Source organism: Rhineura floridana, chromosome 14 (assembly GCF_030035675.1).
Source record: "Rhineura floridana isolate rRhiFlo1 chromosome 14, rRhiFlo1.hap2, whole genome shotgun sequence".
NCBI lineage: Eukaryota > Metazoa > Chordata > Lepidosauria > Squamata > Rhineuridae > Rhineura > Rhineura floridana.
In genome coordinates, this window is record NC_084493.1 from 28,887,844 (window position 1) to 28,915,184 (window position 27,341).

Here is a 27,341-nt window from a genome sequence, read left to right on the forward strand (position 1 = left end):
CAGTGTAGAGCTGACACTGCCCTCCTTGATGGGAGATATGGAAACATCCCATTTCACCAATGTTGCTGTATATATAACTCAGGCGAAGTGGAGGACATTGCTCATTATTTGCTGAGTTGCCCTCTCTATAATACCCTTAGGGCTAAGTTTGTCTCTCCCATCAGTCAGCTGACTAAGAATAGGCTGATCCTTGAACAGGTATGCGGCCTTTTAGCGGGCACGGACATTTTTGTAACCCGACAAGTGGCAAACTTTGCCTTTGCTACAGGGAAAATTAGAGCTAAGTACCAAAAGGAAGCAGAGCCACATCCAATGGTTACTGTTCCCTCCTAAATTGTTACATGTAGGCATGACTGGGCCTCAGCCACGCTTTTATCTGGTTGGTTTTGTTTCCTTGTAGATCCTATATATGGACTTCTCATTTTTGAATAGGATGGTTCAAATTCTCCTCTTAGTGTATAATTTTAACCTGGTTGATTATTTTTATTGCTGTCTGATATGTGTATTTTACATTGGTGTTTGTTCTTTGTACTTGTATGTCATTGCGGTGGCCTTTGGCCATGAGCAATAAAGTATTACTTACCCTCCAAGGGACCAAAGGACAGCATTCTTAAACAACTTTGTAACAACACCATTGTACAACTTATTCCAGCCTCAATATTTGTGATTCTCAGTTGTGGAACTACAGATTATATCTATATATCTGTATCTGCCTGTACACACACATAAACAGGATCACACTCTCTGAATACCAGAAGGGGAAGAGCCATTGTTTAGTGGTAGCCCATCTGCCTTGCATGCAAAAGGTCCCAGGCTCAATCTCCTACATCTCCAGGTAGGACTGGGAGAGATCCCAATCTGAAACAACGGAGAACTGCTGCCAGTCAGTGTGGACAAGACTGAGTTAGATTGACCAATGGCCTGACTTGATATAAGGCAGCTTCCTATGTTTCTACAACATTACACTATGTTCCTAATACTATTACTACCACGGAGATGACGTTGGTTGACGCTTGCTGACAAATCCTCCTTTTGAAAGCCATTTTCCTCTCTCATGCTCACAAGAATCAACCCTCTCTTTTTTTTAATTCAGAGTTACATTTAATAAAATATCCCCTCATAAATGCCTTACTTGTATCCCAAACGATATTTTCATTTGTTCCTTTATGTAAATTATGTTCAAAAAACTCTTTTAATTTCTTCTTACATTCTTGTACTACTTTGTCATTCTGTAATAAAGATTCATTTAGTCTCCATCTAAATCCAAGATTTTTTTTTTTAAGTTAATATCACAGGATTGTGGTCCGAAAAAGTTTTTGGTAATATATCCATTTTAAAAATATCTTTCGCTAGAATTTTAGACATCCAAATCATATCAATCCTCGAGAATGTTTTATGTCTTTCTGAAAAATAAGTAAATTCCTTTGCGTTATCATTTATATATCTCCAGGTATCCACCAATTCTAAATGTTCCATCAGTTCAAAGCAAATCTTCGGTAATTTACCCTGTGTCTCTTTAATATTTTTTTCAGAAAGTCTATCAATTTTTGGTGAGATTACCCCATTCCAATCACCCATGATGCACCAATGATCATATGAAAACTCTGAATTAAAAAAAAAGAAACAACAGAAAATGCAATTAATTTTGGAAGAAATAAAACAAAAAGAGGAAGAATTGAAAAAGAATCCAGCTAAAGTTTCTATTGTAAATCAAATTAAAATGTTACAGAAGCAAGTATCAATACTGACAGAGAAATTGAAAGAAAACTAAATTTTGCTAAACAAAGGACTTTTGAATTTGCAAATAAACCAGGGAAATGGTTAGCATATAAATTAAGAAAAGAACGTCAAAAAATATTATTTTAAAGATACAAGAAGGAGATGAGACGCTGACAGATAATGTAAAAATCAAAAAGATTTTTCATCAATATTATTCAACATTGTACAAGTGTCAGGAAATTCCATCTGAAAAAATAGAAGAGTATATATCTAAACAGAATTTGCCTAAAATTACAGACTTTCAGAGACAAGCTATTAATGGCCCTATTACGTCAAGAGAGATATCTGAAGCTATAAACAAAATTAAATTAGGAAAGGCGCCAGGACCAGATGGGTTATCTGCAATGTATTATAAATGTTTGGAGGAAGAACTCTTGCTACCTTTACAGTCTACAATGAATTTTATTCTGCAAGAGGGAAAGATACCGGATAGTTGGAAAAATGCTAACATAACATTAATACCTAAAGAGGAGCAAGATTTAACTAAAACAAAAAATTATCAGCCAATATCTCTATTGAATAATGACTATAAAATTTTTACAATGATCTTGGCAGAAAGATTGAAAATAATATTGCAACAATTTATCCAGGAAGATCAATCAGGGTTTTTACCTAAAAGATAATTACGTGACAACGTCAGGAATGTCTTGAATGTGTTGGAATATTTAGAACAACGAAATGATAAACAAGCAGCTTTGATTTTTTTAGATGCTGAAAAAGCATTTGATAATTTGAATTGGAAATTTATGTTTCAGGTTTTGGAGCAAATGGATTTTGGAGACAATTTTATAAAATGGATTAGATCGATTTATACATCTCAGAAGGCTCAGATAATTGTTAACGGAGATTTAACGGATTCATGTGAAATACAAAAGGGTACAAGACAGGGATGTCCATTATCTCCCCTTTTATTTATTCTGGTCTTAGAAGTGCTGCTTAGAGATATAAGGCAAGATAAAAGGATTTCGGGATTAAAGATAAAAAAGGAAGAATATAAATTGAGAGCATTTGCTGATGATTTGATAATTGTACTAGAAAACCCTTTGGAAGGAATTAATGTATTGATGGACAAATTAAAAGAATTTGGACCGTTAGCAGAATTTAAGATCAACAATCAAAAAACAAAGATGTTGGTGAAAAATTTAACTTTAAGGGAACAGAAAGAGTTAATGGACAAGACAGATTTTACAAGAGAGAAAAAGTTGAAATATTTAGGTATCATTATGACAAATAAAAATTCAAAGTTGTTTCATAATAATTATGAAAAATTATGGACAGAGATTAAGAAAGATTTGCTAAGATGGGATAAACTACAATTGTCATTAATGGGTAGAATATCTGTGATAAAAATGAATGTATTACCGAGAATGATGTTTTTGTTTCAAACAATACCTGTAATATCCTCTGATTTACCTTTTAAACAATGGCAAAAAGATATCTCTAAATTTGTATGGCAAGGAAAAAAACCAAGAGTTAAATTTAAACTACTACAAGATGCCAAAGAAAGAGGAGGACTGGGATTACCAAATCTGAGACTTTATTTTGCTGCCTGCTGTCTAGTCTGGATAAAGGAATGGATCTTATTGAGGAATAAAAGACTATTGGATTTGGAGGGCCATAATTTGAAGTGGGGATGGCATGGATATCTATGGTATGACAAAGTAAAAGTAAATGTAGACTTTAACAATCATTTTATAAGACATCCTCTGTTGAAAATATGGAATAGATATAAACCAAGGTTTTATTCGAAAATACCATTATGTGTCTCAAGTCAAGAAGCGTTTTACAGAAGAGAAATGGCTGGAAAAGAGAAATGGTTAACTTATCAAGAACTATTAGAAAATGTACATGGAGAATATATAATGAAAGAGAGAGAACAACTGACAAAGGAAGGATATAGTTTTCAATGGTTTGCCTATTTACAATTGTTAGAAAGATATAAAATGGACAAGAAAATGTATGGGTTTGAAATAAGTAAATCTGATTTTGAAAAAGGATTGTGTACAAATGATGAAAATATAATTGCGAAAATGTATAAACTCTTACTGAAAATGGATATGGAGGAAGAACAAGTAAAAGAGTGTATGGTAAAGTGGGCAAAAAATTTTGGTTATAACATACAAATGGATCAATGGGAAAATATGTGGAAAAAAGGCTTGAGATTTACACTATGCTATAATCTTAAAGAAAATTTCTATAAAATGATGTACCGTTGGTACATGACTCCAGAAAAGTTGTCAAAAATGTATAGTAATGTTTCTAATGTTTGTTGGAAATGTAAACAACAAGAAGGATCATTTTATCATATGTGGTGGCTGTGTAAAAAGGCAAAATCATTTTGGGCACAGATAGGTAGGAAGATGCAAAAAATTCTAAAGATAAATATTCAGTCAAAACCAGAATTTTTTTTATTGGGTTTTATGGATAAACAAATAGAAAAGAAATATGGAAGAATAATATTATATATGATTACGGCAGCAAGATTATTATATGCACAAAAGTGGAAAATGGAATCAACACCAACAACGGAAGAATGGCTATTGAAATTAATGGACTTAGTAGAAATGGATAAATTGACATGCTTACTTAGAGAAAAATTGACAGATACATTTCTTAAGGAATGGAAGCCTCTCTTAGACTTTTTGTTGAAAGATCAAAATAAAATGATGATATTGGGATTTGACAATTAACTAAGACAGCCTATGGAGAAAAGTGATCCTGTATGTATACATTAAGGGACAGGTTTGATGTATATTATATACTTATAGCTGATCTGCGACAAATCGGAAGTCAACTATTTTATTTTTATTTTTTTTGTTGTATTGTTATGTTTTTAGACTTTGTTTTGTTTGTCTTTTGAAAAATTTGAATAAAAATTATTAAAAAAAAAAAAAGAATCAACCCTCTCAACTTTTTGCAGCAAAGATGAGCTCTTGCATTGGTGCTGATGCTCTCTCATGCCTTTGAATGTTATGGAAGCCAACCCCCACTCAGCTGCCATGGCGGATTTGGCTTTTTTGCTAACTTGACCCCATTTAGTTCATTAAAAGCCTCCAGCATTATGCAACTCCAGACTTAAAAAAAAAAATCTGATCAATAGCACAGGCAACTGGGAAAAGTCTAATTCAATTTGTTGGTGTGCCATGATTCATTACTATGATCAGGCTGTGGAGTCTACAGATCAGCTAGTGTGGGCCCTTTGAACACTGCAGACACAAGAGAGTATGAGATGCAAGGAAAATAGTAGGAACCTTAGAAAGGTCTCTCATCTCCACTGCTGATTCCAGGATTTTTTTGAGGGGGTGGGGCCCTCAGCAAGGCCCCTCCATTGCTCTCATTCCTCGTTGGGTCCACTGTGTTCATTGTCATTATCACCAATAGCTATTGCTCTGCTTCCTCAGCATTCCTTAAATATTAGGCAGGTGCCATCTCTGTTATCTTTTCGGTGCCTTTTGAAGACTTTCCTCTTTCAACAAGACTTTTAAGTTGAGTCCTATCCCAGTCTGCATCTGTGTTGGAATTGCTTTTAATATGTTTTTTTAAATTTTAAACAATATGTTTTTAACCCTTTTAAAAAGATGTTTTTAAAGCCTTTTTTAAAAAAATGTTTTTAAAGTTGTTTTATTTTAATGTATTTTAAGGCCTGTTTTTATGATGTTTTGATGTCTTTTTAGCGCTTTTGTTGGCTGCCCTGGGCTTCTGCTGGGAGGATGGGTGGGATATAAATCAAATAATAAATAAATAAAATTGCTATACCCACTGAGCAAGCAGGCTACTGCTCCTCTTTTTTGCTACCATTGTTGTCTGGGCCAGACCAAAAGATGGGTGAACAAGCAAAAAGGTTGTGATGGTGAAGGGGAAGAGGCATCACCCACCCACCCTCTTACCCCAGGGGAGTTGCTAAAAGGTAAATGCATTTGGGGAAAGGAGGTGAAGGGATTTTGAAGATCATTGATGGGTAAAGTTTGGAAAATGGCTGGGATGGAGAGAGGAAGGAATTCAGTTCTCCCATTCAGATTAAATCTAAGCCCAAAAGGAATAGCGAGAGGAGGAGGGGTGTAATGCTCCCCTTCTATTTGAGACTAAGGATGGGGGAGAAATTCAATTCATTTTGCATTTAAAGCTGAATTACCAAATCCGCACTTTCCAAAACAATATGAGAACCAGAACACAGCCATCCCATCCTTCAGAATTCACACTTATCTGAATTTTGTGATGCACTTCTCCAACCAAGCAATGTTTACAAAAATGCATATATTAGGGGAAAGTGTGCACAGAATAAATATATTGGTGAAAATATCATAAATGCACATTGTATTAGGATAAATTGCTTGCAAAAATGTGTACCTTAGTCAAATACAAAAATAAAAATAAAAATACAAAAATGCAAAAGAGGTTTAAAGATGTTCTTAAAGCAAAACTAAAAAAATGGAACATGAGCATCGAGAACTGGGAAGTCTTGGCCCATGATCGTCCCAAATGGAGGTTGGCTATTATCAAAGGTGCTATGGACTTTGAAGAAGCATGAATACAAGGCGAACAGGACAAATGAGCTAAGCAGAAGGCACATCAAACAAATCCTCATTGCGACCAACTTCCATCTGGAAACCTATGTCCTCACTGTGGGAGGCCTTGCGGACCCAACATTGGCCTCCACAGTCACTTACAGACCCACTGTTAAAGACCTTATCTTGGAAGACAATCTTACTCAGCCACGAGTGATCACCAATGAATAATGATTTATTAGGAGAAATTTGCACTAATATACTGAAGAATTTTCATGAGAATTGTTTAGAAAAATAAAAACAAATTGCCGCAGAAATGTGAAGAACCAAATTTAAGATTAGAAAAATGAGTACTAGAGAGAACTGAAATCAACAGATCCTTTCATCTTTATTTGAGACAGGCATCATGAACTCCTGAGTCTAATATTTCTGAGCCAGGAATACAAGTCTTGGTAACATCTCTAGACTCAGTCCCTTTTGCTGCCCTTGCTCCTCCTGCAAGGAAGGCCATGAAGCCAAAGCATTTCATATTGGCCATACAAATGTGGAAATGGATAGTAGCTTCAACACAGTCACCGAAGGATATTGCTACGGCCATTTGGAAAGGATTAGAAGATGCAAATTAATTCACTGTAATGGGCTAGTGGTGAAGCAAATTCCCAGGGAAATGTTTGCTTGAGCTCTGCGAGTGACCGTAGCTGTACGCCAGGCAGCAAGAGGGACAACTCTGAAAGAGGCGGCTGATGTTCAAACAGCTATGGGACAAGGCCTGAGCACTGAGCAGGGCCTTGCTGTCCTTTCACAGCATGGAAGTCAGAGCAGAAACCGGAGCAAAGAGACTGCTTGCCAGGGCATGTGTGCAGCCTCCAAGAAAATCAATTACCATGCCAAATGAGTGCCTAAGAGGCTTTGGCAAGCCTTATCGTATGCCTTCGATTCCACTCCATCCGCAGCCCTGCCTGAAAATACCAAGCCGATGCTCCTAGCATACAATGAAATGTAGGACAGAGAGGGAGGGCCTGGTAGTGGAAAGAGAAAATCTGCCTATATAGAGTCTAATCCCAGCTCGGATGAGTCTTTCTGCCTCCCTTCTTCTGGAGTTCTGATTGTTCACTTCCCAATCCCTTGGCGGAGAACTTGATAGACCTCCCAAAGAGTTCAGCCATGCCAGCCTCCAAGGCATCTTGGAGGCAGCTCATTCCCCATTCCATTCCCTCTATCCTGACTCTGTTGCTTTCAGAAGCGGGGGGGGTGTTCCTCAGGTATCACAGATGTTCACAGTCAGGCGCCGCAGCACAGCATCACTTGAATGTTTGCAGGCAGTGTTTATTATTTAATCTACCAGCAAATTGGAATAAATAGCTCTAATGATAATGGTAGAGCCTCCGTATTTATAGAAAGCAGCTAATCCCCACCACAGCAAGCTAGAAATATGCATTTGTGCGTGTGTGTATGTGTGTGCGCCCTGGCTGGGGGGTGGATAATGCTGCAATATGTCCCCAGCGTTCTGAGCAGTGTGAAATTTGATCCACGCAGGTGGCAGAATTACAAAGGGAATTGTTATGGCTTCCGTTTGCATATAGGACTCCAGCTCCATCAGCCCCAGCCAGGATGGTTAATGGTCAGGGAGAGCTGTAGTCCAATGACATCTGGAGGGCACCAGGTCGGGGAAGGTTGTTTTAGAGGCAGGAAGGAAGAGTGGCAAGGGAAGGCCAATGAGAAGCTTGCACAGCAAGCAGAGGAAGAGATGACAAAAGCATGAACCACAAATCTAGCATGCAGAGGGAAGGTCTTTTCAGAGCTTGGAAAAGTTACTTTTTTGAACTACAACTCCCATCAGCCTCAGCCAGCATGGCCACTGGATTGGGCTGATGGGAGTTGTAGTTCAAAAAAGTAACTTTTCCAAGCTCTGCTTTTTCTTTGCAACACAGTGTAGAAAGAAACAACATAATTTAGGAACCTAAGAAGCTGCCTTATATTGAGTCAGACCATCAGTCCATCTAGTTTAGTGTTGTCTACTCTGACTGGCAGCAACTCTCTAGGTTTTCATGCAGTGGCTTTTCCCAGCCCTACCTGGAGATGCCGGAGATTGAACCTGGGACCTACTGTACACAAGGCAGATGCTCTGCTGCTGAGCCACAGTCCTTTCCCTTTGACAACAAATTCAATCTGGGGAGCAACGGAGAGCGAGGAATCTACGAAGATGCCGAGACTTGGTGCCTGTTCTAAGGAGCTGCAGAATGATGCCTTTCTGTCTTGTAGTCCCTGCTGAGTCATGAGCTGGGCCCCAGAGCAAATTTTAATATAATTCCTCCAACCTACAGACAACATGGAGCCTTTTCAGTAAGTGGTGGGAATCCCCATCAGGCCTGGTGCATCAGCTGCCGTTTGGAAGCCTTCTCCCATGCCATCTGCTTGGAGAATTCTCCAAAGGTGACAGAGACTTCTACAAATAGCCAGGAACCCGATGAAACTTTTACAGCCAAGGCTCCTCACACAAGCACATGCTTGTCCACGGAGGGCCTCTCTGCCACCAAGTCAGCTGTCTATGAGAAGAACAGAATGGCAGGAGCTGCCTTATCCTCCAGGTTAGTTCTGGTCCAACTCCCTGGAGCAGCAGCAGATGGGCTTGCTGGAATTGCACCACTCACCTAACCTCTGTGTGCCTTGAGTCGCTGCAGCATGCTGAGATAGAGAGGGCATGCTGCAGCAACGCAGGATGGAGAAGGTATGCTCCATCTCAGTGTGCTACAGCAACTCAGCCAAGCAGAGGCCAGGTGAATGGTGCAGCACCACTGCACCACCCAATGCCGTTCTAGAGCAACAGAAATCAAATATCTGAAGCCACTTTTCATATCACCTCTTGACTGTCTCTTCTCTAGGTGAAACATCCCCAACTCCTTTGCTTCTTAGGATTTGGTGTCCAGGACTCACTCCATCTTGGTTCCCTCTTCTGGACATGTGCCAGCTTGACCTTCCTGAAGTATGGCAGCCAGAACTGAACACAGTACTCCAGCTGAGATCTGGACTAGGGATGGAAAGATCCGTCCATTTTGGTTCTCTCAGTTTCTCATTTTTCCGATCTTAAATTCAGTTTCTCCACATTTCTGCAGCAATTTGCCATTAAAAAACAAACCCTCATGAAAATTCTCCAGCATTTTAGTGCAAATTTCTCCTAAAGAACACATTTTTGTAGGCCGTTTTGAGTAATGTACACATTTTTGCAAACAATTTCTTGTCATATAGTGTATTTTTATATGTTGTTTTCACTCATATATTCATTTTCATGCACACTTCCCCTTAAAATATGCATTTTTCTAAACACTGCAAAATTCAATTAAGTCGAAGGATGGTTGTGTTACAGTAAGTATAATGTTTCAGAAACTGTGAATTTGATAGATTTGGCTTGAAATGCAAACTGAATTGAATTTCTCACCCATCCCTAGTCTGGACAAAGCAGAAGAGAGTGGTACCATTGCTTGTGATTTGAACTTTATGGGTTGTATCCAGTGCTTGTGCTACTCAGAGTAGATCCACCAAAGTTAATAGACATGATAAACTCTCACTGCTGATTCATGTTTAGCTTGCGGTCTACTAAAACTTCAAGATCCTTTCTACATCCATTAGTATTTATATTTATTCATCACAAGATGTCTCAAAGCAACTTGTTGTTGTTATATGCCTTCAAGTTGAATACGACTTATGGCGACCCTATGAATCTTTTTTGGATATATTCATAGGGTTTCCATGGTAAGAGGTATTCAGAGGTGGTTTACCATTGCCTTCCTCTAAGCCTATGGCACCTGGTATTCCCAGGCGGTCTCCCATCCAAGTACTAACCAGGCCTGACCCTGCTTAGCTTTCAAGATCAGACGAGATCAGGAGTATTCAGGGTAGTATGGCCATAGGCCAAAGCGACTTACAATTTCAAAAATTAAAAACACACACATACAAATACAAAAGTTTAAAACAACATCAAATGAATAAAATAGTATTTACAAAAAGTGCTCATCCTGCAACATTATAGAAAAAAGGAAGACAAATTCTACCCCACTCCACTAAAAGATGAACACTGCAACATTATTTACGAAAAGTGCTCACCTGCAATATGATAAAAAGGATGAATCCTACTCTCCCCACCACCACCAAAGAATGAACACCACAACAGGCTAGGGTATCATCATACCATACAATTCCATTAAAAAACCAAATGCCTGGATAAGCAGAAACGTCTTTGCTTGGAATCTGCTGCTGTCAAGCCAGCCTGTATTTATGCATCTGATTTCCCCTCCCCCACCTCAATCAGAATGTTACATTTATTTCTGTTGTTGGCACAAATGGACAAGTCTGACCAGATATATGGCCGCTCTCTATGTTCCCTGTGCTTGGGGTGGGACTTAGCTCTGCAGGAGTTCTGGCTCCTCATTCCTAGCTCCTGGCTCACCTCTGACAGATATGCTACATCTCCACCTTAACAATTCCTGTCAAATAAGTATCCCCCCCAAAGAATCTTAAAAAGTGGGGGATGGTTGAATGTTCAAAAGGAATGTTAGCAAAACAAACCCAATGGCTTTTGCTCTCACTAACCTCCTCTTTGCAAGCAACCCCCCTGCCCCTTTGCAAAAGGAAATTGGATAACTTGCTCCTGGAAGGACTCACACCAAATCAGCCGAATTCTGTCCTAAGCTTGCAATGTTCAGGACAGCGGCAGGTAGGTGTGTCTTGCATCTCTTCCCCAGCATAGCGTACCTGCCCCCACCTTTTCTGCAGTTTATTGCTTGCAATGGAGTGGGATTACCAAGGTTGGTGGGTGACTGGTAGGGGTGACAGGCCAACTGCACTTTAGAGTTCCTTGCTTGACCCACCTCAAAATGGGATGCCCCTTTCTGAGTTGCTTGAATATTTTTGGGATCACTAACTAGGAGGAGAACCTGTCAGTTCTTGGTAAAGATGTGGCTGTTGGTAGATCAGGGTCAAGAGAAATTTCATTAACTGCCCCCCCTCCAGCACAACATATTTGGTTTAGTAACAACAATAGCAGCAACAACAATAAACAATGAAGCCAAACTAGAAGCAAAATTAGCAAAGGAGCTGGAAGAGTACCTGATGGTTTGCAACCTCTTGTTTAACAAACAGTTGATCTCTGCCAGCAGCTTCTTCCTGCTTCCTTTTGCAGGGGCTGCTGGTACAGGAAGAGCTATAAAAGTGGCTCAGTGGCAGAGGACCCATGATATCCAAAATACCAGAAAACAGATGTTCTTCCTTCTGGTACCCACTAAACTTTCTTTTCTCTTTTGTTCACAACAATTTTCTGACACCAGCACCATCTCTTACTCCAAGGATGGGGCACCTTGGGGCCTAGGGGGCCAAATGCGGTCCCTCAGGCCTCACCATCTGGCCCTGAGGACTCATTGAAGGCCACACCCCTCACCATACCCACTCTGTATCTCCTCAAGTGCATTTGCCTAGCTGGAACCTTTCCTTGAACAATGATGATGCCTCTTGCTTTCCTGGATGGAGGATGGGAAGGTGTAGAAACCTCTGGCTTTTGCATAGTTGGAATGTAGCCTATTGTACAAAGGTCAGAGTCACATCTGTTGCTCCGCCCACTTTTTGTCTCTGGCCCTGCCCATCTGTTGCCTCTGGCCCTTCCCACTACAGTCAGACAGCCACCAGAAGGTTCCCCACAAGAGAATGGAGCCCTCCTTTTGAAAAAGGGTTTCCTCACCCCTGTTTTTGTATTATTATTATTATTATTATTATTATTATTATTATTATTATTATTATTATTATTATTATATCCTGCTCTTCCTCCCAAAGGGAGCCCAGGGGAGCAAACAGCAGTAATAAAACACTAAAAACATTTTTTAAAAAAAAATTAAACTTCTTTAAATACATCTTTTTTTAAAAAAAAAACTTTAAAAACATATTAAAACAATTCCAATACAGATGCACACTGTGATAAAGGTCTCTACTTAAAAGGCTTGTTGAAAGAGGAAGGTTTTCAGTAGGTGCCAGAAAGAGAACAGAGGTGGCTGCTGTATAATATTTAAGAGGAGCCAATTCCAAAGGATAGATGCCACCACTCTAAAGGCCCACTTACTGTCTTACTCTGACAGTTTGAGAGAAGTTTTTCTTTGTGAGCCAGTGACAGAGTTGCCATGAGTGGAGAGTTTTCACCCTAAGGGGGGGGACATTTTGGTTTCCTGCCTCCTGGGCCCTGCAAGGTGGAAAAAACACCTTCTGGGGGTGCTGGCCACTACCAAACTCCTGGGGCACAGCTGAATTCTAAAGAAACGGGAGCCAAACATGAACCAAACTGGCATAAACTGAGTCCGTGCCATTGTTCAGATTTAAATGGTTAATAATGCAACTACTGTAGTCCCTTGCTGAGAGACAGTGAGGGCAACACACACACACACACACACACGCCTCCTCTAACAATGAACTCTCATCTTCAGTCAAATGGAAAAGCACTGAAAGAAGAAGAGCAACAATAGAGAACACACAGCCATTTCCTTTTTAAATATTTATTTCTGAGGCTACCTCGAAGCACTGCGTATTGAGACATAACAGCATCCAGCCCTGACGGCTCACAAGGACCTGCTGTACGAACTCATGCTGCTGTCTTGTTGTGGTAGAGGTGATGCAGGTGGGCATCCCTGATTTTGTTAGAAGCTGGGAAAGGTGTTTGTGCTTTTGAGTCACATTAAAGCCTGCTAGCGTGACAGGCTCCCTACCCGCCCCCCATTCCAAAGACCTTTCAAAGGAGGCTGCTGTCACAGCTTTGGGTAGTGAGAAAGGTTGGGGGGGGCATTTGTTGAAGTTTGCATTAAAATACCTAATTCACACTTTCCGAAATGATACACAAAATGAAACGCTGGCATCCATATAAATGTGAAATTCCCTGGATTGTGTAGTGCAGTCCTCTAGCCAAGTAATGTGTACACAAATGAATGTGTGTCAGGCCCAGGATGTGACTCAGGAACCAGACCAACGGCTGTAGTTAATTCGTGTTTTATTAGAGTAATGTCCAAACAAAGACTGCGTTTTCTCATGAAGCAATACAGGGATACAGGTCCTGCGGCATTGGGAGAAAGTTGACAGAGCAAGGGACTTCTTCCCGCCTGTTCTTTAAGAAGGGGACAAACGGGCGCGCAATCTTTCGCTCCTCCTTAACTGCCCCTCAGGTACTGCCCGCCTTCCCCCCCTTCTCTCCTGTCTTTTCAGCTGTCTGCGTGTGCGCGGTGAGGGGGGAAGCATCACCCCCTCCTCTTCTGAAGTTTCCGATTCCAGGATGGGGGATAGGGGAGGGGCTGATGGTAAACTGCCTCCCCGCTTTTCGGCTGTGAGCAGCCCTCCCTCTTCCCCCTCTTGCTCTGAGCCTGAAAGAGGGGGAGGCGTGAGAATGTCCAGGGAGGGCTCAGGCTCCCCGTTGCTAAGCGACCTTATCACTGGCAGTTCCTCTGTTTCGTCTTCGCTCCAAAGGGGGGAAGTTCCTCCCCCTTCCCTCTGCCATCCATCCGAATACTCTTCTCCCAACTCTCCAGGATCCAGCTCCCCGGGATTGGGACCCCAGCTCTGCCTTCCGACAATGTGCTAAGGCAGGGGCAGCCAATGTGGTGCCCTCCAGATGTTGGACTCAATTTCCATTAGCCCCAGACAGCATGCCCAATGGTCGGGGTGATGGGAATTGTAGTCTGGAGTCATCTTGAGGGCACCACATTGGCTACCCTGTATTAGGATAAAATGTGCATACAAATACATACATTTGTAAAAATAGCATACAAAAATGCATTATATCATGGGAAAGTACAAAAAAGTGCATATTGGGAAAAATTCACACAAAAATGTTGATGAATTTTCATGAGGACTTTTTTTTAAGGATCACAAACTGATATGGAAACTGAACTTAAGACGGGAAAAATGAGAAACTGAGAGAACCCAACATTGACAGATTTGCCCATCCCTGGGGGTGAATCAGCCTATAACAACAGCAGCAATTTTCTGTTTGAAAATCAACAAGCTCAATCCGTGTTTAGATAATACACATTGCCAGATACGGGGTTGGTATGTTTGATTTGTGTTTGTCCGGGTAATAATGGTTTGCGATATTGGAGGGTGGAGGTCTCAAAATGTAAGCTGCTCCCCCCTGCTCAAAACAAATCTGGCCACATTTCAAGTTGGGTTCCAATAGGGATGGACAAATCTGTCAATTTCAATTTCTCATTTTTACTATCAAGTTCAGTTCTCTGCAGTTCCACATCATTGTGATTTTTTTTAAAAAGAGTCTGCACAAATATTCATGCCCATTCCCGTGCATTAAAAAGAAAGTGAAAGTCTGAAACCTTTTGTTAGCTAGACATTATCTTCAAACTTCACCATTTTCACTGGGGGATTATTCTGCTAAATCTGAGTATGATATTCAAGACTTTATTTTCCCCCAAACTATCTGGTGTTCTTCAAATTTCCTCACCAAGAACCCACCCAGGCCCAGCTGCAACTAGTTATCACAACCTTCAAGGCCCCCTGCTTCTAGGGAATCCTTTGCTCCCCAGCCCCTTCCTCCCAAGAAGCCTGGTTCTTCTCAGCCTGGAGGTGTGCTCTCCATTGACATGTGGATGCCTTCACCTGCACTTCTTATTGCAATGTTCTGGGAGATAGCCTGGCCTCCCCTTCTGATTATGCAGGTGGCACAGTTGCATCAGCTGCAGCTAGCATGGCCAGTGGTCAGGGATGATGGGAATTGTAGTCCAGCAACATCTGAGGACCCAAAGGTTGGGAAAGGCTGGTGTAAAACTTCTTACTCTCCACTCTCTTCATGCCATGCATAATTTTATAGATCATGTTCCTCCATCACTGGCAACTGATTACCACTGGAGCTGATGGGAGTGTGTAGTCAGGGCAGCTAATGGGAGAAAGAGCCAGGGGTCATGAGGCAGGGTCAAATTATTCTGGTTTTCTCCCCATCCTTCTCCCTTGCAAAGATACAGTAGACACATTAAGCAATTTTCAGACACATCAGATATTTAAGACACAGCCACTGAAGAGGAAAGTTGGACACCTATAGGGTTGCCATATTCCAGTTCCACAAATCCGGGCAGGTTAATTTGCATATTATGCAAATTATTTGCATATTATTTGCATATTATGCAAATATTTGCATATTAATATTTGGATTGTCCAGTTGTTTTGTTTTTGTGCCTAGGAATTACCACCAAAAACTGGGGAAAGATGTGAGAAATCTTTTTTTTTAAGCAACATTTTCAGCCTTAAATGCCTAGACTCTGGTTTCCAACACTATGGAGTATTTATTGATTGATTAAGAGAATTTATATCCTGCCCTTTTGCTGTTAAAAACAGAGCTCAGCACAGCTTACAAATATAGTAAAAACAATAAAAATACACAATCAATATAAAAACATAATAAAAACACAAAATAGCAACAAACATAAAGTAAGTCAGGGCAGCAGCACGGTTAACCATAACTTATACAATATATTTCAGAGATGTGGTGGGTGGAGAAAAACAAGCCAAAATGTTAGGAAAAGGAGTCTTTCACACCACATGCTCAGTTCTAAATACTGTTGCAGCAAGTTTTATAAGTTCCTCCAGTATTCCACTGGTGCAGGCACTCAGACATTCAAAGTATCTGTATGTTTCTTAGGTTTTATAAAAGCAGAGCTTTGCTTAACTCAAAATTTCTCAACCACATCTACACAGGTTCCACCTCCATACTCAAAATGGAACTGGGCCTGGAAGTGTGCAACAACCCCACACATACCTTGCTAATTAGATTACCAATGCTAGGATGTCTGTCTTATCGACTACTCTCCTGCTCCCTGGGCATCATGAAAGACCCAGTCCTGGGCTCAGAAAGAAAATAAATATCTGGTCCTCTTCAAAGTATTGAGAAGCCTCTTGTTTTAATTGAAATAATAATTATAAATTCTTGTTCTTATCACTAATGGGAGTTAATTATCTTGCATATGCTGCTGTTGCTTCTATGGCTGTAACGGAGTGAGGTTAAAGATAAGTGAAATGCAAATAGGAAAAAAAAACACAGAAGGCAGTAACACTTTCCTAAATGTAATACCATACCAACCACAACAAGATTCCTATAAGGCAAAAAACTAAGCATCTCACAACCAGTCAGGATTGCTAACCAAAAACCAAAAATATGATAAATGAATATGTATATAAGCATGACTATCAAATATATTTATTATTTACACAAACTGTAAAGATATTTATAGTGCAATCCTAAGTTTATTTATTCAGAAGCAAGTCCCAGCGTATTCAGTGGGGCTTACTCAAACAGGGACAGAACTGCATCCTCAAGTGATAAGCAACTTCATTCACACAACCCAAAATTCCGAATCATGCCACTTTATGCTGTTTTGCAACTGTTTATACTTGTTTTATGGTCATTGGATTTTAAATGGCTTTATTTCTTGTTGTGAGCTGCATTGGTTTCCAACCCTACCTCACAGGGGTGTTGGAAAGACTCCATACATGCACACGCACACACAGCAGATGTATAAATACATACAGCCCATATAATAGTTTATTGTCAAACCAGTTGGTCATTGCAGAAAAATCAGTATTAGTTTTTAAAAAATCAGTATTAGTTTCCTACAGAATAAAAACTGTAATACCTAAGTAAGCCCTGTCTACTTGCTTTAAAATTGGACTGGAGACAGAAAGAGTTAGAACACAAACATAATTCTTTTTTACATTCACTCCAAAGTCCCATTGATTTTCAGCACATTCATAACATGTCTACGCAAAGTAAGTCCTATTGAATTAAATGGGATTTACTTTTGGGCATATGGGATTAGCATTGCTTTTACAAAAAGCAAGTATTGGGAAGGTTTTCAAAACACTGCCCAAGCTCTGACTCCTGCACACAAGAGGAAAAAAAACTGAAATGTATATACTTACCCAATTTATGAGATTTTCAGATAAACGGGGGTGGGTGGGTTGAAACCACTATTTTGTTTTCTAGACACTGCCTGAGGTCAATGAAACTGAACACAATCCCTGATTGGCTGCAATGCTGAACGGGCGGGGTTAAAGCTACAAAGTGCTATAGTACAGTACTGTTTAAAGAAAGATTTAAGTCGAGGGGGTGGCTGACGTTTTTATGTATATCTCGAGAACCGGACCACCTAGAAACTTAATTTTTTTTTTAAATTAAAGCTGAGAATCTGGGCCACGTAAGGGGCTAGCTTGGCGCCAGGTGGCATGCTTAGAATCCGGGTAAAACCCAGCTATCCGGGCAATATGGCAACCCTAGACACCTAGAAACCTCATATTTCTAGGAGTCGACATCAAATACTTAGATATACCTGGGGTTTTTTTCAGTTCTGCTTTTACCAAGAGATGGAAAGAAAAGTCTCCAGGAGGTGTCTCGATGATAGGAAATGTATAAATATGGGTTTGTGGGACATAAGGCTGCTTGGCTATGGCTTTGGATTTTGGGGTGCTGAAAAAAATAATGGTAGGGTTCTGTCCCACCTTGCTCTCATGACCAGCCTCCCCAGTTAAGATCCTTTTAAAAAAACAACATATAAAAATATGTTGATGGGAGATGATGGGAGTTATACTCTAAAACAGTGGGAGGTCACCTGGTTAGCAAAGGCTGTGTTAGCCTTGCATCGCAAGGAAAGTGCCCCAACACTTGATCATTCTGGTTGCCTTTTGCTGAACCTTATTATACAGTATATCCTTTCAGGCCCAGTATTCCAAATGTGACCATACCACCATTTTATATAAATGTGTTATGATCCTGTCCTTGCATTTATTTTCAACCCCCTTTTCTAAAAACCCTCAATGTGGATTTTGCCTTTTTTCATGCACCAGGATGTGTCAGACCCAAAGAGACCAGAGGGAATGGGAGACCTTTTTTTTGTGTGTGCTAGAAAACAAAGACTTTCAACTGTTTTGCAAAACTGAATTGTGGCACCTGGCATAAGTCTTGTTTGCTGTCAAGCTAAAACTCAAGTGAGGAACATGGGAAACTGCTTTATACTTAGAAAGATTGTTGGTCCATCAATTGGTCTACGCCAACTGGCAGTCGCACTCCAGGAGTCTTTTCCAAATCGAGCCTGGAGAGCAGGGGACTAAAACCTGGGCCCTTCTGCATGCAAGGCAGCAGCTCTGCCACTTAATAAATGGCTCTTTCACGTCCCCCATGTTTGGTTCAGCCCCTTCCTGAACACAAAACCTGGTTCCTGGAAGTGGCAAGAGTTGGGCTAAGCCTTAGGCCCTAAGGGCTGGAGGGGGTTAGGCAAGTTCCAAGGTGGATTTCTTTGAATGGCACAGTTTAAGCACAAATATAATTTTACAGCTCAATTTCACTTATTGTTCACATTTTGGGGACCATGGGAACTCTTGCAATATGATGGACTGCCCAGAAATGTATGCATGGTTTCAGAGAAGCAGTGAAGCCTGCAGCGTTTCCATCTGACTTCACTCCAACATGACAGAGAAGGATGAAGAGCTGTTAGAGCTGTTTAAGATTGCCAGAGGGGAAAACATGGGGTTTTGTTCCATTCCTGTCACTACTGCTGTGTGACTCAGATTCCCATCTTACCAGCCAGGTCGGAGAATTGTCCAAGGGGTCAAGGATAGGGATGGGGGAGAAACCCTGATTAAAAATCATAGGTGGGTGGGGACAGGGAAAGAGGAAGATTTTTTTCTGATCTTTTTTTTGAAATTTGATTCAGTTTGCATTTCAAGCCAAATCTATCAAATTCACACATTCAGAAACGATATGAGAACCAAAACACAGCCATCCTTCAAAATTCACACTTATCTGCATTTTGTGATGCAATTTTCCAACCAAGCAATGTTTACAAAAATGCATATATTTGGGGAAAGTGTGCACGAAATTAATATCTTGCTGAAAATAACATACAAATACATTATAATGGGATAAATAGCTTGCAAATATGTCATTATTTTATTTATTTATTTTATTGAAAACTGCATACAAAAATTATTAGTTCGCACTAAAATTTCATGAGGATTTTTTTTAAAAGAACTCACTAATTGGTGCAGAATTGTGGAAAACCAAATTTCTGACTGGAAAAATGAGAATCTGAGAGAACTGAAATTGACAAATCATTCTATTCCTAGTCAAGGAGCAAAGTTTGCAAAATAGGAAGGGAACCATCCAAAAGAAGCAGGGATAGGTAACATGCTCCCATAATCTTGCTGGATTATAACTCTCATTCTCCCTGGCCATTGGCTATTCTTGGAGGCCCACAATGTCAGGAGAGCCACACGTCACCCATCCCTGAGCTAAGGAGTCATGTGGCACTGGGAGCTAAACCAGATGAGAGGTTGCACCAGCAACTGCTTAGCACCAGCCAAGCAGTGTAGTACCTGCCCTGTTGTTCTACCCTTTCTTGGACCATCAACAGGACCCTGTTGGAGCATGTGCTGGTTATGGCTTCCTCCTCCTGAGTAGGGCTGAGGGAAGGGAGAACTCATGCAGCCAGGTGCATACTACATCTGTGTCTTCACTCAAACTTGATGCTGTCCCTGCTTTTGGAGTGATTTTGGAGGAGCTGGGGAGTGGACAGAAAAGGTCAAGATGTATTGACTGTTTCATATCTGAACCTGCCCAAGTAGGGATGGATGGATCAATTTCTGATCTGTGTCAGTTTCACTTGTGCTCACTGATGAGTCTGTTTAGTTCCATTTCTTCATTGAGGTGTGATTAAAAAAAAAATCCTGCATGAGCATCCGTGTTTAAATAGGTATTTCATTATGTACATTATCACAACATATGTATTTAAATACGTAATTTGGGCTGTATCCAACTAAGTCAATTGAAACAAATGGCCCTATGTTAGTTCTGTCCATTAATTTCAGTGGGTCTACTCTCAGGAGGACTAACATTGTGTTATCTCAACATATGGTCTAAAGGGTTTTTTTGTTGTTCTAAACTATGTACCTTTAATTCATTTTGGTACTTTTTGGGGGGTGGGGGAGAAACATTTTGCAAAACATGGAGAAATGTAAAATCAAAAGGACGATAATATTCTAGTCCACACACTAATCTGGGGGCCACAGACTGGGTCAGTTTGTTTCAACATTCACATGATTTAAATTCCTCAAGCATCTGTCTCCTCAAGCAGGGCATCATACTTAATGATGGCCCGGGAGGGGGCAGTGCCCATTGATGCCCCTTGATCCCCACAGTTGCAAATACCAGGGATGGGGTCCTTCTCTGGGCTCTGGTGTGGTCCTGACAACAAGGTGGCAGGGTGTGGCAGGACTAAAATCTTCTCATATTACTGAAGGGAGAGTTCGCAAAGCCATCCACACGATGGCCATGTGGAGGTTATTGGTTTAGCATGGATCACATTTGGCTGCCCTATACAATGGCACTCTGCTGAAAGGAGGTGGATATTATAATATAGATCAGGTGTGCTGCACTGCAACTTCCATTATCCCTGGCCATTAGCCAGGATTCCTAGGACAGATGGGAGCTGTACACAACATCTGGAGGGCCAAAGGTTCCCCACACCTGATTTTGATAATGTAGTGCTGCCTCTTCAAACTTTGGAACCTGCTGAGGAAACACCACCTTCATTTTTTTGCCCTGCTAGAGCTTGGAAGAGAGTTGTAACTTCAGCAGTGAAGCAGCTCAGACTGAGAGCTCAGACTGGAGGCTCCAACCCTTCCTGGCTTTCAGTCAGGCGTTGATCTAATCATGTCCTCCCATTCACTTCCCCTCCTCCTCAGTAGCCTCACATGCAGGTATTTGGGCACAGTGGTGGCAGCTCTGTAGTTCCTGCCTGGCTTGCCATCTTCTCTGCTCCTGTAGCCCTGGGAGACGAGGGATTGTTGAGAGCCAACTGGCAACCTTGGCAGCTAGTGAGGGTACTCCAGTCCAGGAGCAGGGATGTCCAGGCCTGGTGGTTCTTCAGGGTCACTGGTGATGTGGAGATATGCTGGAGGGTCCTCCTTTTCTTGCTTCATATCTGAGGAGACCTCAGCTTTGAGGTCTGGCAGGTAATGTACCCTGATACCCACCTGCCCAAGCACACAGCCTTTCTCTTTCCTGCTGTACAGATCTCCTCTCCCTCACTTCTATTTTGTTTAAACATTTATAAATTGCACTTGCATAAAAAAGAATAACAAGGGAGTGTACAACATAAAAACATAGACTTGTATTCAACCAAGTCCTACTCGGAACAGACCCATTGAAATTAATTGGCCTGTTAGTTGAAATCCATTGATTTTAATGGGTCTACTCTGAATAGGATTGGCTACAATACATTATAACATCAATTAACACTGGTTGTGTTTTTTTAAAAAAGAATCTCATTCCAAAAGCCTGTCCGAACAATGCAGTTTTTAAAAGATGTTTAAAAGAGAGCAGGGATGACTCCTGCTGGACATCTAGTGGCAGGGAGTTCCACAGAACAGGACCTGCCATACTAAAGATTTAGTCCCTGGTAAAAGTGGACTGAAACTTATAGAGGTGTGGAGGACCACCAAAAGTGCCCCATCAGAAGATCTCAGTGATCGAGGTGGAGCATAAGGGATCAGGTGCTCCTTAAGGTACTTTGTGCCCACATTGCTTAGGGCATTTAGCAGGGCTTCATTTGTAAAGTGATGGGTACTAGGGAGGGGTCAGAGTGTTTGATAGGTTTAAGCAGTGGGGGTTGGTCCATTAGCGTAAACAGGGCACTGACCCACTAATTAGCCAGATTGTGTTCAGCCAGCTCCCACCTGCCTGCCTTCTTACTTACAGCTAGTCCGGGGCCAGCACTGCCTGTCATCTTCCCCTTTCTTAGTCTCAGTGCTGCCCTTGCAGAACTCCACAGAGAGACAACTGTAATTAAGTGGTACATCAATTGTTGAAATAAAACAATCAATAACGCAACAGGAAGGTGGATAGGGACGCAACTACAATTAGTTGGCTCTGCTTGTCATTGGCTCTGGCTCCACCTGCTGTTGGTAGCCCTGCCATCGTCCCCACCAGTCCCAATGGGCACCAGCCACCACTGGGTTTAAGAACAAGAGGGCTTCCCCCACCCCATTCTGCTGCTTTATTGTTGCTCTGGTTTACTCTATGAGACCAGTGTGTGTGCGTGTATGTGTGTGTGTGTGAGAGAGGTGTGTGTGTGTGCGTGCTCACCCATACAAGTGTGTGTAGTGTAGGGAGACACAGAGAAATTTGGATTACTCTTGTCCACAGCCCTTGCTAAAAAGCAAATGAAGTATAGCTCCTTATTCTGAGCAGAGAGCTCCTAATTAATAACCACATAACTATATTACTAGAGAATGAGAGATTTAGGTTTTTAACATATATGAAGTGCATAAGAGTCCTTCCCCTATCTTGCTGTAAAATATCAGCACATTCCCCAAGCAGTGCATGAGAGCAGGGCTGTCAATACCAGTGCACACTTGGCATCCTGTAAGTAGTACTAAGGAGTTATAATGGCATTGTATATGTCCATGCCAATTCTTAGTTGCCTCTTGTGCATGCTGGGGTTCCTGTGTCCTCAAGGGGGCATGTACACATTGGAAAACCAAGACCAGACTACCATGTTCGATGAGTAGAGGGTTGATGGGCAGCAGACTATACAGTCATGAGAGTAGTTGTATACTACAGTCAGCATGGATTTTTCGCATTCCTCAATGTTGAATTGAAAATATCCCCCATGCCATTCTGATGCTTCCCATAAGCTCATTTCAAAACAAAACCTTACAAAACCTATAGTCCTGAACTCAGAAACACTTCCTTAACAACCCTCTAAATTTTTATGTTGATACACAAAACAGTCAGAGAGAATTGAGAGTTCAAAGTGTAAAAAGAGAGAGAGAAAAACCCCTGCTTTTAAGGAGCCACAAGATTCTTTGCTGTTTATGCTGCCAGAACTGTTAGGAGTTATAATGGCATTGTATATATCCATGCAAATGCTTAGCTGCCTCTTGAACATGCTGGAGTCTCCAAATGTTTGGACTGCAACCTTTGATGATGGTTCAGAAGGTACAGCAGGTGCAGAATGCAGCGGCTCAGTTGTTAACTGGGACAAGAAGGCCTGAACATAAAACACAGTTCTGGCCCAACTGCACTGGCTGTCAATTTGTTTCTGGGCTCTATTCAAAGTGCTGGCTTTAAAGCTTTATATAACTATATTTACTGGGAGGAAGGGTGGGGATATAAATTAAATAATTAATAAATAAATACCTAAAGGACCACCTTTTGCCATATGAGCCTGCTTGGGTCCTGAGACGGTCATCTGAGGCCCTTCCATGCATGCCACCTCCCAGGCATTTTCTGTAGTAGCTCCCCATCTTGGAATGCTCTGGCCAGGGAGGCCCACCCAGTGCCTACTTGGTCATTCTCTTGGCACAAGGCAAAGACATTTCTGTTTTCCCAGGCATTTGGGCAGCACAAATGATAGGATTTCCCCCCCTCTGATTGATGCACCTGTTTGTTACCCTGCTGAAGATGCATCTCTTTACCCTGGCCTTTTGTACTTGAGATATATATTTTTAGGATCCTCACTAGTTATGAATGTAATTTGTTTCAAATTGTTTTTAATGTATTTTATATTGTTATGACCCACCTACTGGTGAAGGGTGGGTATTGTTGTTGTTGTTATTGTTGTTGTTGTTGTAAATCACTTGTGGGAATCCATCCATAAATTTAATAAACTTTTTCCTGTTATTTTATTTATTTTTCAGTGTTTGTAGACTACTTTTCACCACTGTATGGTTACAAAGCCAATCCATCAACCATGCTGCTGGGGGCTGTTGGGAATTGCAATCCAAAGAATCTGATGTGCTGTTATGTGTCAACAGAAGAGAATGGTTGGGAGGAGGGTTCAAGAGAAACAGCAGGTGGCAGCTGCCGCTCAAGAATCATCTCACTTTGCCTAATGGTAGGGCCATTCCTCCATTGCACACCCATTCTGTGGGACATGTATAGGAGGTCCTTGGCAGAATAGACAAGGTGGAAACAACTCCCCAGAGACAGAAAGTCTGAAAACCAGTGTGCTTTCCTGTAAGCAATGATTCATTACAGAAGGTGTGTCTCCTTCACATGCACGCCTACGCACTCAATTGCACATGTCTGCATTTTGGCTCATCAGCTCATTTGAACACTTAGAAGGGTGCATCCACACATCCCTGTGCCTCATCCCCATTTAGTCTATGACATCGAGCTTAATGGACTTATTTCTGAATAGCAGAGTGGAGAACCTGTGGCCTTCCAGATGTTGCTGACCACTGGTGATGCTTGCTGGGGTGGATGGAGTCCAACAGCATCTGGAAAGTCACCCCCATTCCTGATGTATAGGATTATACTGTCATTTCTTAACTTGCGTCGTTTTGTGTAATATGCACACACACGTGCGCGTGCGCGCACGCACACACACACACACTTCCCTTCTGTTCAGCCCAAGAAATATTGATTTCTTTTCTGCCTGCAATATTTCGCTTGACTGAACAGATTTAGAATCAAGCAGGCAGGCTCTGCCTGGAGACCAAAACCATATTTAATTCCACGGTTTAAGGAGCCCTGGAGTGGGTTTCTTTCTCTTCCTTATTTTACAATATCAATGTATTTAAAGTAGGCGACATTTCGGGGAATAGGGGAGATGGAGCCAGTGCAGAGGGGCCTGCCCATTTTGCTGGTGGCCAGAGATCAAGCCTTCCGTGACAAGAGTGTCATTCTCCTGCCAGTTTTGCAGGAGCCAGATTAATTTTTAATGTACATCTGCTAGCTCTGTATGGCACAAGCCAAGGAAACAAGGGCTGAGCCAATCTTTCAGACAAGAAAGTTTCCCCTTGTTGTTTTAAATCATCCCTCTTAGGGCCAAAACAGCTCACCCCAGTTCTTCAGTTTCATTTGCAAGCTGCAAACTTGGGAGAGATGTTTGATGATTTAGGCATAAGGTTATACAGTATTTTTTTTCCGGGGGGGGGGACTCAGTGAAGCTTGCTCATGGCTAGGGAGAGAAATTAAATTTAGTTTGCATTTCAAGCCAAATTATCAAACTTGCACTTTCCGAAACAATATGGGAACTGAAACGCAGCCATCCTTTGAAATTTGTACTTATTGTGATGCGGTTTGCCAACCAAACTGTGGTAACAAAAATGCATATATAAGGTGAAAGTGTGCATAAAAGTGAATATATGAGTGAAAATAACATACATAAATGCATTATATGATGAGAAATGGCTTGCAAAATGTGTACATTAGTCAAAACTGTCTTAAAAAGTGTTTATGAGGAGAAATTCACACTAAAATGCTGGAGAATTTTCATGAGGATTTTTTTAAAAAATGCAAATTGCTGCAGAAATGTGGAGAACTGAATTTAAGATTAGAAAAATGAGAAATGGAGAGAACCAAAATTGACAGATCTTTCCATCCCTACTCACAGCTGTGATTCGCTGGATGACCAAAATTTTCCATTACGCAGAATGCTTCCTTCCAAGGGGGCATTCTGGGCCAAATAATAGCAGCCCCGTTGGCCTTCTTTGTATGAACTGGGTCTACATCTGTTTACCTTCACAGTCACGGCTACTTAGAAGCAGACAAGAATACAGTTGTTAATAGGAGCAGAAGTGAAAAAGAAAAGCATTTGTCCATTGTGTTATCAGGCGTGGAAAACACAGATTTTGATAGGCTAAATTACATTCACAGCACAATCCTATACATATCTATCTACCTAGAAGTAAGCTTCACTGAGATCAATGGGAGTTGCTCCCAAGTATGCATGTATAAGGTTGCAGCCTTAGCACACTAAGGTCACATTTCTGCAAAAATGTTGAGGGAAGTGATTGCAGTTTGTTGCAGAGCTGTTGTGGTTTTGCTAATCTGATTCCCTAGTGTCTTAAATTAACTATTAGATAGCTCAGAATGCAGAGGCCAAATACATTTTTGCTTGATACCTTGGGCAGGGCCGGTTCTAAAGGGCGGCCAGGTTGGGCACTGGCCCGACGGCCCCTGGAGCTACAGGGGCCCCCTCAGCCGCCTCTCTGCTCCCCTTCCGTGATCCACGTCCCCCCATGTCCCCCCACTTCTCCCCAATTACCTGTCTGCCCTTAATTACCGTTGCCCTTAATAAAGATGATGGCTGCGGTTTCCCTAAGGTACTGAAGCCCCTGCCACCATCTTAGTTGATGGCAGAGATGTGCGTACGTAGCACACATGCGTGCCATCAACAAAGATGGCGGCGGAGGCTTCATCCCCTTAGGGAAACTGCAGCCGCCATCTTGGTTAATGGCAATAGTAAAAGACAGGAGACAGGTAGGTGGGGGTGGGGTGGGCTGTGTGTGAGCGCGAACACGAATGCGAATGTGCACACACACACGCCGGGGCCCAGGGCAAGCTGATGCTCAAGGGCCCTGGCATTCCTGGAGCCAGCCCTGACCTTGGGATTAGAATCAATTCAACTGCATGGTTACAGGGGCCTTTCAGTCAGGGATGGGGGACTTGAGACCTTCCAGATGTTAGACACCAGCTCACATCAGCCCCAGTCAGCACGGCCAACAGTCAGAGATAATGGGAGATGTATTTCAGCAGCATCTGGAGGGTCATTGGTTAGTCATCTGCCGCTTGAAACAAAGCAGCTCATGGCATAGTTCCATATTATCATCAATACTTCTACTTAAAGGACAGACCTAAGGGCAACAATTTACCACTGAGCTATGGGTACTCCTTCTCAGAGAGGTTCCCATGCAGCCTCCCATCCTTGCATTGACCTGACCCGGACCTGCTTAGTATCAACAAGGTTGCTGTATCACGCCCCTTCAAACCACACCCTGGTGCCGCATTCACAACAGAAAACAGGCATGCACTCAAACAATGTTAAATCAGCATTGAGGGCTGCAGCAATGCATGAGTTGAACGCCTGTGATTCAAAGAAGTCCAGCAATCTCTGTTGTATAGATATATGGTGCTGATATTAAAAGGGAACAACAGACCACCACTGTCTTTACAAAGGAGATCAAACACTGTATTTGTTCTCCCTGACTGTGAACTGAATGCCGCTCACATAAAGATGGATGAGGGCAGCT

The 27,341-nt window shown here is 41.6% G+C and overlaps 1 protein-coding gene and 1 non-coding gene across 8 annotated transcripts in view; both read right to left on the minus strand.

Moving 5' to 3' along the window:
• LINGO1 (leucine rich repeat and Ig domain containing 1) overlaps positions 1 to 27,341 on the minus strand; it is a 1,021,808-nt gene that overhangs the window by 250,163 nt on the left and 744,304 nt on the right. The window lies entirely within an intron of this gene.
• Positions 10,076 to 10,194, minus strand: LOC133370147 (5S ribosomal RNA). The gene has a single exon (XR_009759087.1). It is a non-coding gene; the product is annotated as a 5S ribosomal RNA (ribosomal RNA).